Genomic DNA, 13,682 nt, shown 5'->3' on the forward strand with positions numbered 1-13,682 from the left:
TAGACCCTTACCTCACTCTCCCCAGAGAAAAAGAGCAACCATAGGTGGCTCAAAATGACCTCCTGGGCGTTATGAATCTATTTTGCCATTTGTGGCATCAGAAGGCATTGCAACATGTATTTCATTTGCAGACACAGTAATGTTTGGTACAGAGAAGCGTGCCTTCAAGATGACAATTTCATACATGACAAATGGTGTTGACAAAAGACAAATTAATAAAAGCAATAAAAACACAATACTGACAATCAAGTATGCATTAACATTACTGGATGTATCAAAGGACTTAATTCTATTAGCTGCTTCAATGAAGTTTAACCCATTATTGGAAGAAATTACCTTTTCATAGATATCTGTAATTAAATTACTGTCTTCAGAAAAACTTGATAAGGAATGCTTTCCATATGTTAATATGTATGAATCATTGTAATAAACAGGTAAAATTCTCGTTAATGGCAAATGTCCAGTTGCATGAAATGTAGTTGACAATACACTAGGCATATCAAATAGTTCACATGATAAATCACAATGTGTGGCATTCAAGATTAAGCCACTATTATTCAGTGTGAGTGTAAAGGGTAGCTCAGGTGTATCATAATTTTTACATGTAAATGTGACATCAAGGGTGGAGTGATAAGAGAAAATTATACCTTCAGAACATCATTTAAGAAATGGATGATAAAGTTGCATTAAAATTCTAGGTGTAATCATCTCTTGGGGGATGATTCTTTCTCACAGCTGTACGCTCTATTATCTAACAATGCTGCCGATTCAGGGCAAATTAACTTATGACTACGTTTACACATATGTAAATCATTTTCATTTAGGGACACAAAATATCTTTGATCCTTGCTGATTAGTAGATAATCATTCAGTACATACTTTACATGAATACCTGCCTGTCTCCATTTCACAGAGTAAGTATAAATCTTATACATTTCAAAATTATGCTTTGATCTAGGAATGGGAATAGAAACAATAACAGTTAATTCATCTTCAATCATTAAAGAGTGTGTGATGGTTAACTTGTAGTAAGCATATAAACTATACAAGTTAACAGTGTAAATCATAGTATATGTTGCACCTAGCTTTCGCTCAATTGATAGTAGGATCTGTAAAATTGTTCTGGATGTAGTAGTACACTGCTCAAACAATCATTCGAACTACTTTCTAAGGCTGTTCTTAAGTTAAGGGCATCAAATCTAGCATTTGATAAACCATCAGTAATCCTTAACAAAAGAGTGTTTAAATCTAAGTCTGTACTCACAGCATTTAATCCTTTGAATAGTTCTTGGATATTTGCATTCATTTCATTACGGATTATGTGTAAATGTGAGATGAATTTCTTTACAGTTTGTTCAATGAAAACTGTGTGGTTATTAATGGTTCTTTGCATATTCTTTAATACAATAATTTCATTAGAGAGGTTAGTTGAATCTGTACTGGACTGTTGTTCAAGAGCTAATACTTTGCCTTTAGCTTCCAGTAGATCTCAACTAGTTAAAGTACCAAATACAGTATGACGAATACTCCCTTCAAAATCAAACCAGGCACATTTATGCCTAATTAAAGTTTTGTGTGGCAAAAGCTTTAAAAAACAGTAAATCTCTTGCTCATAATTAGCAAATGTAGACTCTACCTGCATTTTGGCTGTGATCCAGTTATTATACCAAGATGCACCCATTTCCAAAATTGTATCATTTCCCTTAACAGAACAAATTAGATCAATTTGCTGCTTTACAGAATTGAACTGTTGCTGGACTTCACTCAGATTGTACTTGAGGACAAGTTTTTCATTAGTTGTTGAAATTACCATGCCTGATCATGGTTCAAACAAAACACCTGTACTCCATGGTACTATTACTGCAGCATTAGTAGAATACGCTATCATAGCAAACATGAGAATAAAAATGAACATGGTTAATTAGTTCTAAATACTAGAGTTAACAATAAACATAAAATAAATAAGTTTCTTGCGGTAACCTGTGGAATAAAAGGTTTAGTTTCACTTGCACTCGTGCAATAGCTTCAATACTAAATTTTCACAACACATTCACATAAGCACATGGCTGGAATAAACACACGCATTGCACTCTCATACACTACACACATTTACGCAGATTGTAGGGGTGTCTGGAACATGATCGCTTGGGACGTGGTGATGCCTCGGCATCAAAGTCTGGACTGCGACCTTCCTGGGTTTGAGAACAGCAGGTCTGCCTCTCAGTTGGTCCTCATCATCTTGCGATACTACAGGAAATCTACCCAGAAATGGCTTTACATGATTGACATGAACAACAATCAAACAAAAGGGCAGTTGGAGCTTAAGAGTGACTGGCGACACCACTTCCAAGATTGGATATGGTCCTTTCCAAAACTTCTTAAACTTTTTTCTTTAACACCACATTGCTCAGATACACAAGATCTCAAACTCGATACTGTGGCACTGCTGCATGGTGGTCGTGTTGTCTTGCTTGCTGAAGAAAGTATTGATGATTTTGCTGTTTCATTCCTCTCCATGCTTCCTTTAGCTTGTGTGTCAAATCCGTTACGTGTTCATTGCTGATTACGGCAGTCGATCGTGCAAATTCCAAGGGTGAATGCATTCTTATTCCGTAGACGATCTCATATGGACTCAGGCCAGTTGAGCTGTGCATTTTGGCATTGTAACAACTTAACAAGTATGGTAAACAGATATCCCAATTGTCGTGTTTGCTGCTCACATAATGGCTAACCATTTTAATAATTGTTCTGTGGACTCATTTGACTCTTCCACTTCCTTCTGCATGTGCTGGTGTAGTCCTTAACTGAGTTATTTGCATGAGCTTACATGTCTGATCAAGTAATTCACTCATAAAATTCATTCTTAGATCACTAATTATACTTAATGGTGATCCAAACATAAGAAACCATTCTTCTACAAAAACTTTAACTATAATCTTAGCGTCCTGACCAGGTATTGGTATCATGAGAAGGTATCTAGAGAAATGATCTAACATTGTCTATATGTATTTGTTTCCATCTTTAGTCTTAGACAACGGTCCTATGACATCTAGTCCTACTCATTCAAATGGTTCACTTGTCTCTGGCAGTTCTTGCAATGGTGCTCTACTTTTTCCTACATTATTCCATCTGCTATAGGAATCACATTGTGAAACAAACTCAAAAACATCAGCTTTGTGGCTCGGCTACCAAAAAATTTAAGCTATTCTAATGTTTGTTGCTTTTTTACCACAATGTCCTGACAATAAAGAATTGTGTTGCTCTCTCATCATTTGCTCTTTCATGCTTTCTGGAATAACTAGGTGGTTTCCTTTACTACTGATTTTGTACAATAATCCATTGTTGCAGCCACATGTAGTAAGTGTTGCTCCACGCAGTGGAGAATGGCAAAACAGAGCCCACGCCGGCGACCGAAGCGTTGTGAAGTAGGCAGGCACAGATAGCCTTGCTGACAGCAGCAGTCTACCAACAGATTGACACAAGGACGCACACAGACCGAGCGCTGAGCGAAGCATGGAGAGTGCTGAGTAAGGGGAAGCGAGGCCAGCACGCTAAGTTACGCTGCAATATATTGTGAGAGTAATAACAAAAAGCTACCTCCAAGGGTAAAAAACGTCCTCCTGCCAGACATAAATAGTGGAGCACAGGCAGCAACAGACAGAAGCCATTAGGAAGCAGTTTAGATCTCAGGACGGACGTGGTCCGTGTCCGAATGTTCAATCTTCGTAGGTGACGATTCCGGAAGTCTGTTCCAGCTCGCAGGAGTCATCCGTTCGCCGCCAGATGTCAACTGCAGCTCTGGAGGTTCGGTCGGCACCATGGCTGACTAACTACAGCGAGAACTTCAAGGAGGACCGGCCACAGCGCGGTCTTGGTCACAGGCGCCGCCTGGGACTGACGCCCGGACTTCACGGCAACCCGGCCTCACGGTGCGTGATCTGTCCATGACGGGACCTCGCAGACATTGCGACTGACGGCTTCCCAGCTGCCAGTGCAGCAGGCGTCGGCAGCTGACCTCACGGTGACGTGGCTCCGTGGACGTGCCCGTACTGAGGTGACGAGTTCATCTCAACCACAGGGCATCCTGGCTTCATTGGAGCACTGGTGGCGTGAGGCTCCCAAGTGCTATCAGCGGCACACGTTACGCGCATTTTCAGACAATCTACACAGCAGCAGCCAGGCGGAGGGGTCCACAGGGCTGGGCAGCGACGACGAGGGAGAAATTGCAAAGAAAGTTCAATAAATAATTGTAAAACTCCATGCCGTCTCTGTCTTTGGCACAACCACTGTGTCTGCTGCTAACAAGTGGTGCAGAAGTCGTAACAAGTGGTGTCAGAAGTGGGATAATCCAGCACAGTAATAGTCCTTGGTCTAGTAGCATGGACCTAGTTCCGAAGAAGACACCGGCCGGGTCGAAAATATTTCTCTTTTGTTGTGATTACAGGCATTTGAATGAATGGACAGTGGCGGACGTATATCCGATTCCAAATATCACAGAAACATTAGACAACCTAGGGCAGTGTAAATTTTTCTCCACTATGGATTTGCGAAGCGGTTATCACCAGATTGAAGTATGTCCAGAGGACAGGCCAAAAACACGCACCGTGGTCACTTAGAGTATAAAAGAATGCCGTCTGGACTAAAAAACGCTCCAGCAACATGTCAGAGGTTGTTGGATGGAGTCCTTCGCAGGTTGAAACCGAAAAAATGCATGATGTATCTGGATGACATTATAGTTTTTTCAAGAGATATAGAGCAGCATGTGGAAGATTAGAGGCAGCACAGCTAACATTCAGTTTGGACAAATGCCATTTTGCGCAAGCACAAGTAAATTATCTTGGGCATGTTATCAGTCAGGACGGGGTACGGACAGATCCTCGTCTCACTTCTGCAGTACGAGATTTTCCGATTCCGCAAATGGTTAAAAAAGTGCAATCGTATATTAGTCTTGCGAGCTATTATCGAAAATTTGTACAGGGGTTCACAGATATAGCGAGGCCACTTACTAAGTTGCTAATAAAAGGTGTTACCTTCCAGTGGACGTCAGAGTCTGAGAAAGAATTTCAAGAGTTGAAATGGATACTGATATCAGATCCAGTTTTGAAGTTTCCAGACTTTTCGAAGGAGTTTATACTACAATGTGATGCATCTAATCACGCCCTTGGGGTTGTACTTGGGCAAGAAATTGATGGCAAAGAACATCTGATTGCGTTCGCGTCTCGTCAACTTAACAAGGCGGAACATAATTACTCCAAGACAGAGAAGGAACTGTTAGCTGTAATATACGGGATTTCATACTTTCGATGTTATCTGTACGGTAGAAGGTTTAAGGTTGTGACAGATCATTCAGTTCTGAAATCGTTATTAGGTCTGAAAGACCCAGCGAGTAGGCTAGTGAGATGGGCGCTGAAACTCAGTGAGTTCAATTATGAGGTAATACACAAGCCAGGTGTGAAACATGTCAATGCTGATGCATTGAGCAGGAAAGTCAGTATTACAAGTAACAGGGATGACTGAATATGAGTGGAAAAGGGCACAAGCCATGGATAGTGATTGCCAATTGTTCAGAAAGCAACCGCAGTTCCTAGTACAGGACGGGTTACTTTGCAGGTCGACGAAATGCGGCCCGTGCGTCGTTGTACCAGCAGCGTTAAGATCTGAAGTTTTGCAACAGTCGCATGACCATTTTCTTTCCAGACATGGTGGGAGAAGAAATACGGATAGGTGGATAGCGGAGAAGTTTTGTTGGAGGACACGACGTCAAGATGTGGACGAGTACATCAGGAATTGTGTGCCATGCGCACAGCATGCAAACGTGAGCCATCAAAAGACTCAGCTTCAAAGATTAACAGAGGCAGACAGACCTTTCCAACAAATCAGAATTGATGTATTATGCCCATTTAATAGGAGTGCAGTAGGGGATAAGTATGTGTTAACAGTGATTGACGACTTTTTTAGGTATTTAGTCATGGTCGCATTACCAGATCAGAAAGCAAGTATGGTGGCACAAACTTTAGTTAATAATTGGTTACTCAGGTATGGGATACCTCAGTCCTTAATCTTGGATCAAGGTACTAATTTCACGTCTGATCTGAAGAAGCAACTGTATAAGTTACTGAAGGTAAAGAAACTACAGACTAGTCCATTCCACCCGCAAGCAAACGGGCGAACGGAGAGAGTGCATCGCACGATCGCTAAGATGTTGAGTCACTATGTAAATAGTCAACACACCGACTGGGATGTGTACTTGCAATTCGTAACCAGTGCATATAATAGTAAGGTACATACGTCAACAGGATTGTCGCTGTACGAAGTGGTGTATGGGCGGAAGATGCAATCACCTTCTGACATCCTTCGTCCAAGGCCGGGAGCGGAGGGCGAGCATGTAAGGCAATTTTCAAAAAACATTAAGGAAGTATAGCAGAGAGTTAGACGAGCTAACACAAAAGCGTTGGAATGACAAGAACGGATGGGAGGTACAACGAGGAACTTGCCACAGTACAGAGTAGGCCAATGGGTGCTACTAGCTAATCCGTATGTTCCAAAAGGGAGAACCAAGAAGTTCACAAACAAGTTCCAGGGACCATACCAGGTAGTGGAAATGACATCACCTGTCAATGTAAAACTACAATTGCCTACCAAGACAACGGTGGTTCACGTCAGTAGAGTTAAGCCGTTCCAGGGGGTAGTAGATCCGTGCATATGTACTTCTCCTTCTGGCAGAAACCGAAAAGAAGCGCCAGAAGCAGACAATAAACCAGGTATTAAGTATAAGTTGCATTCGAGGGATGTGTAGTTAGAAGTAATTATCATGTGTGTATTATTTTTGTGCATGGACTAGGGTTATTTTATTGATGCAAGTGGGTAGTATGGGGTGTAGTCCTGTGTCAGCTGACACAAGCTGGCCAGGTACAAGATATGCCGTTGTGAAGTGGGGTGTTGTTTGGGAAACAACCGGATGTGTTTCAAATAACTTCCGGGAATTCAGCCAGGTAACACTTTCAGCGACTGCCGATATTTCGGCGGGAGAACACCCCGCCATTTTTAAGGCAAACTGCAACGGACAGGTGGCGTACATGCAAATTTAATACCTCGGTTCTCAGACAGAAGCAGGAAAGGTAACACACACACACACACACACACACACACACACTGAACTCTAGTGCCACCAAAGATGACCAAAGTCAGAGCTATCAATAGTGAGACTATGAATTCGCAGGTGAGGTAGCATTGACTCTGTCCCTCTGTTTTTTGACAAGGGAGAGAGCCGGATCCCAAACAGAGTTTAAACAGAAACCTCCATCCCTGTTAACGAGGTTGCTCGCTAATTTAATCTCAACTGCCTCCCTAATGGTTGCATCTGAAGTGTCTGATTTCACTTCGGATTGGTTGGATGGTGCCTCATGGACCCAAGCTGACTGGGAATACAACTCCATTACTGCCTGGCATTTGGCAAAGTTTGAACATTTTCATTGCGCGGAGTCGGATGTTATATCTCGACGTTCTGTGATAAATCTCACAGAGAAATCTTTTGACGACGCAACCTTATCCGTGCTAGGGAAGGGTTTAAATTTTGCACCCACTCCGAAGAATTTGCCGGTAGTTGATTTTACTAGTTCAATTGAACAGGCAGTTTGCAAACTACCTCCTGACGCTGCAGAGGAAGTTAGGAGGGAGGCATGCCGTGTTTTGACTAGGGCTTGTCCACCCAAGAGTAATGTAACAGCAGCAGAGAGGGCTGCTTTAAGCTCTCTCAAAGTTGATCCTAGTATTATTATTTTACCTGCTGACAAGGGCAATGCCACCGTTGTTTTAAATAAACATGATTATGTACAAAAGATGCAACGTTTACTATCTGATTCAGCGTATTGTAGAATCGATGCTGACCTCACGAAAAGTGTTGAGAGAAAGACCAACAGCCTCCTGAAGAAAAGTGGTTTGTCGCAGGACACTATCAAGAGGCTTAACACCTATAGTGCTGTTCCCACTAGGTTATATGGCCTTCCAAAGGTTCACAAGGAAGGGGTTTCTTTCTGTCCTATAGTGAGTAACATCGGTGCTCCGACATAGCGTGTATCCAAGCATCTTGCTTCTCTGTTGAGTCCACAAGTAGGTCAGTGTGAACATCATATCAGGAACTCAGCTGATTTCTTACGTCGTTTGGAGGGACTGAGGCTGAATGACTCTGATATTTTAGTGAGTTTCGATGTGGTCTCTGTCTTCACTCGTGTTTCTCTGTCTGATTCGGTGCAGTTAATTGAGGCCAGGTTTGGTGCTGAATTAACTAATCTCTTTAGGCATGTGTTGACATCCACTTACTTTTTATTTAATGACCAGTATTACGAGCAGACAGATGGAGTTGTGATGGGTAGTCCGTTGTCTCCTGTGATCGCAGATTTGCTTATGGAAGACTTCGAGGAACGTTCATTGGAGTCGGTGCCTTTGAAACCCGCCTGTTTCTTTAGATACATTGACGATACCTTGGTTGTTTGGCCTCAGGGTAGGGAGAATTTGAATGTCTTTCTAGAACATCTGAACTTGGTCCATCCGAACATTCGTTTTAAGATGGAGGCGGAAGAGGATGGTTGCCTTCCCTTTCTTGACGTGTTGGTTAGGAGGAAGGATGATGGATCATTGGAACATGCAGTCTACAGGAAATGTACTCACACCAACTTGTACTTACAAGCTAATAGTTGTCACCATCCGGCTCAGCGTGGAGGTGTACTTCGTACCTTGGTACACAGGGCACCTGTCGTTTCTGACGCTGAGACCTTGCCAGCTGAGCTGTCCCATCTTGAACTTACATTTCGTCACAATGGTATAACAGATTGAACGTGCGTTGCGCTATCGACCAACTGTACATCGGGTGATTGATGATAATTCTGAGTCAACACCTAAGTCTACTGCCTTTTTGCCTTACGTAGGAAACACGCCCAACAAGGTCGGTCGTATTTTATGGAAATACAATGTGAAATGTGTTTTCCGACCTCCATCTAAAATTAGAGCACCTTTGAGTTCTGTTAAGGATGATCTTGGACTGCGTAAGGCGGGTGTATATCGTATTCCTTGTAGCTGTGGCATGGCATATATTGGTCAAACTATCAGGACTGTGGAGGACCGATGTACTGAGCGTAAACGGCACACACGATTACAGCAGCCAAATAGATCTGCTATTGCCGAACATTGCTTGGATACTGGTCACCCCATGTTATACACTCCTGGAAATTGAAATAAGAACACTGTGAATTCATTGTCCCAGGAAGGGGAAACTTTATTGACACATTCCTGGGGTCAGATACATCACATGATCACACTGACAGAACCACAGGCACATAGACACAGGCAACAGAGCATGCACAATGTCGGCACTAGTACAGTGTACATCCACCTTTCGCAGCAATGCAGGCTGCTATTCTCCCATGGAGACGATCATAGAGATGCTGGATGTAGTCCTGTGGAACGGCTTGCCATGCCATTTCCACCTGGCGCCTCAGTTGGACCAGCGTTCGTGCTGGACGTGCAGACCGCGTGAGACGACGCTTCATCCAGTCCCAAACATGCTCAATGGGGGACAGATCCGGAGATCTTGCTGGCCAGGGTAGTTGACTTACACCTTCTAGAGCACGTTGGGTGGCACGTGATACATGCGGACGTGCATTGTCCTGTTGGAACAGCAAGTTCCCTTGCCGGTCTAGGAATGGTAGAACGATGGGTTCGATGACGGTTTGGATGTACCGTGCACTATTCAGTGTCCCCTCGATGATCACCAGTGGTGTACGGCCAGTGTAGGAGATTGCTCCCCACACCATGATGCCGGGTGTTGGCCCTGTGTGCCTCGGTCGTATGCAGTCCTGATTGTGGCGCTCACCTGCACGGCGCCAAACACGCATACGACCATCATTGGCACCAAGGCAGAAGCGACTCTCATCGCTGAAGACGACACGTCTCCATTCGTCCCTCCATTCATGCCTGTCGCGACACCACTGGAGGCGGGCTGCACGATGTTGGGGCATGAGCGGAAGACAGCCTAATGGTGTGCGGGACCGTAGCCCAGCTTCATGGAGACGGTTGCGAATGGTCCTCGCCGATACCCCAGGAGCAACAGTGTCCCTAATTTGCTGGGAAGTGGCGGTGTGGTCCCCTACAGCACTGCGTAGGATCCTACGGCCTTGGCGTGCATCCGTGCGTCGCTGCGGTCCGGTCCCAGGTCGACGGGCACGTGCACCTTCCGCCGACCACTGGCGACAACATCGATGTACTGTGGAGACCTCACGCCCCACGTGTTGAGCAATTCGGCGGTACGTCCACCCGGCCTCCCGCATGCCCACTATACGCCCTCACTCAAAGTCCGTCAACTGCACATACGGTTCACGTCCATGCTGTCGCGGCATGCTACCAGTGTTAAAGACTGCGATGGAGCTCCGTATGCCACGGCAAACTGGCTGACACTGACGGCGGCGGTGCACAAATGCTGCGCAGCTAGCGCCATTCGACGGCCAACACCGCGGTTCCTGGTGTGTCCGCTGTGCCGTGCGTGTGATCATTGCTTGTACAGCCCTCTCGCAGTGTCCGGAGCAAGTATGGTGGGTCTGACACACTGGTGTCAATGTGTTCTTTTTTCCATTTCCAGGAGTGTATAATGAAACCGAGATATTGGCATGCACGTCCAGCTATTGGGTCAGTGTTATTAGGGAGGCAGTTGAGATTAAATTATCGAGCAACCTCGTTAACAGGGATGGAGGTTTCTGTTTAAACTCTGTTTGGAATCCGGCTCTCTCCCTTGTCAAAAAACAGAGGGACAGAGTCAATGCTACCTCACCTGCGAATTCATAGTCTCACTATCGATAGCTCTGACTTTAGTCATCTTTGGTGGCACTAGTGTTCAGTGTGTGTGTGTATTATCTTTCCTGCTTCTGTCCGAGAACCGAGGTATTAAATTTGCATGTATGCCGCCTGTCTGTTGCAGTTTGCCTTGAAAATGGCGGGGTGTTCTCCCGCTGAAATATCAGCGGTCGCTGAAAGTGTTACCTGGCTGAATTCCCGGAAGTTATTTGAAAGTTGTATACGCCAGGAGAAACTCAGGTCTCAAACCGGATGTGCTCCTCACGAATCACGAGTGGATGCTTCGGCTGGCACTCAACATCCTGCAAGTGAGGAATGAGATGTGGCAGCTACAGGAGGTGGTATCGAGTGTGGAAATGGTTGCATCTAAGAACGGAATATTACGGGACATGCAAGAAGAGTACAAGGCTTTGGATAGGTCATGTAAGGAAATTAGGGAACAACTGCGCCAAGTCGTGAGCATGATTCCAGGGAGGAGAAAGAGTGTAAAGAGTGGTTGGTTGAATGCAGGTGGGAAGTTGCTGAAAGCAATTTTTGGAACAGCGGATAGAGATGATATTGAAGGTTTGAACAATTCTTTAACAGTTATTCGCAACAGGGAGGAAAGCATAGGGATGTTAGTTGATATACACACAACAGAGATACGTGGATTACGTACAGACTTGTTGAATGTGACACGAGTGGTGCGTGGGATGGCTACAGGGTTACGAGCACATATAGAACAAACAAAGAAATTATTGAATATGGATGTGGAACAGGTACAAACGCGATTGGATATAGTGAAAAGGAAGCTGGAAATGGCTAAATTGCTGCGGGAACTGGTTAACAGCATTGGTGATGCCCGAGTGAGGTTGGATGAATTGCAAGAGGCAGTACATCACGCATTGCACAGGCAGGTGAGTGTGACGTTGATGTCACCAGAAAAATTCAGACGGAGTCTGAAGCAGGCAGAGGGAGAGTTTCCAGATGGGGTAGAGCACGTAATGCCGGTAATTAAAGCAAGTATGTCACTTTTTTTATCATATGTCTAGGATTAAGGTAACAACGGATCTAGTTAAGCTGTATATAGAGATTAGATTTCCAATAACTAGTGTGGGGAGACAGTACCACTGTTACACAGTGCATCCTTATCCGGTCAGATGGGAACACATGGGGAAGGGCGTACAGTTCAGGACACAGGAGGTTTTATTAAGTTCTAAGGAGGGGGATACTCATGCTACTATGTCGAGTTTAGAGTCGAGTAGATGTCTAACAGAGTCAGTTTCCATTTGTCCATCACGGGTTGTTTTCACGGGCAAGGGGTCATGTGAGATCCAGTTATTTAGGGCAGAGGCAGAAGCTTTGGAATGTCGGAGAATAATAGTGAAGCCTACGCCACATTTTCAGCAAGTTGGGTTGTATTCAGTATTCGCTACGGAGAGGATATCAGCCAAGTGTTATGACAATGGGAATTGGACAGCAGCCACGGAGATGGAATTACAGGACAGTGGTTTGCTAATCAACGGGACAAATTGTGAAATAATAGGGGATTGTTTCAGCTTACCAGCGACAGTCACGGGAGTCGCCAAGGTTACAGATACTCATCTGACGTTGTACTGGCCAGGTGCATCATTCAGCATTGCTCCAGGAGAAAATTTGACGTATATTAACAACACCTTGGATGCTACACTATTGCAAACGATACATAAACTAGTGGATTCAGAGAAAGGTCAAATTTCAATGCAGCAATTATTAAGGCATGTAGAGGAGTATGATACCAGGCGGAAATGTAGCATAGTGACCATTGGTATTTCAACCAATACTATTACCGTGTTGATTGTATTTATCAGTGTGGTATATGTCTTATTAAAGCGGAGGATTTAGCATGTTAATGCAAGACTGCCCCATGAGATTCCTGTAGAATGAATTACCAGTAGGGCATGAGTTAGGGCAACCTGGATGTATATAGGGAAGAAGTAGAATATAGGATAGAACTAGAGTTAACGTACAGGGTAAATTTGGTGACAAATTTAATTTTTAGGAGGAGGCAGTGTTGCAGCCACATGTCACATGTAGTAAGTATTGCTTCACGCAGTGGAGAATGGCAAAACAGAGCCACACTGGTGACCGAGGCATTGCGAAGTAGGCAGGCACAGATAGCCTTGCTGACGGCAGCAGTCTGTCAACAGACTGACGGAAGGACGCAAACAGACCAAGCACCAAGCGAAGCATGCAGAATGCTGAGTAAAGGGAAGTGAGGCCAGCACACTAAGCTACACTGCAGTATACTGTGAGAGTAATAACAAAAAGCTACCACCGAGGGTAAAAAAACGTCCTCCTGCCGGATATAAATAGTGGAGCACAGGCAGCAACAGACAGAAGCCATTAGGAAGCAGTTCGGATCTGAGGACGGATGTGGTACATGTCCGAATGTTCAATCTTTGTAGGTGACGATTCCAGAAGTCTGTTCCATCTCGCAGGAGTCATCTGTTCGCTGCCAGATGTCAACTTCAGCTCTGGAGGTCGGCCCGAGTTTGGTCGGCACCATGGCTGACTAATTACAGCAAGAACTTCCAGCAGGACTGGCCACAGCGTGGTCTTGGTCACAGGCGCCGCCGGGGACTGATGCCCGAACTTCACGGCAACCCGGCCCCATGGCGCGTGGTCCGTCCATGACGGGACCTCGTGGACATCACGACTGACGGCTTCCCAGCGCCAGTGCAGCAGACGTCGGCAGCTGACCTCTCGGCGATGCGGCTCTGTGGGCGTGCCCATACTGAGGCACCGAGAGGCGACGAGTTCATCTCAACCACAGGGCATCCTGGCTTCAGCGAAGCACTGGTGGCCTGAGTCTCCCAAGT

This window comes from Schistocerca cancellata, chromosome 4, assembly GCF_023864275.1.
Source record: "Schistocerca cancellata isolate TAMUIC-IGC-003103 chromosome 4, iqSchCanc2.1, whole genome shotgun sequence".
Classification (NCBI taxonomy): Eukaryota; Metazoa; Arthropoda; class Insecta; order Orthoptera; family Acrididae; genus Schistocerca; species Schistocerca cancellata.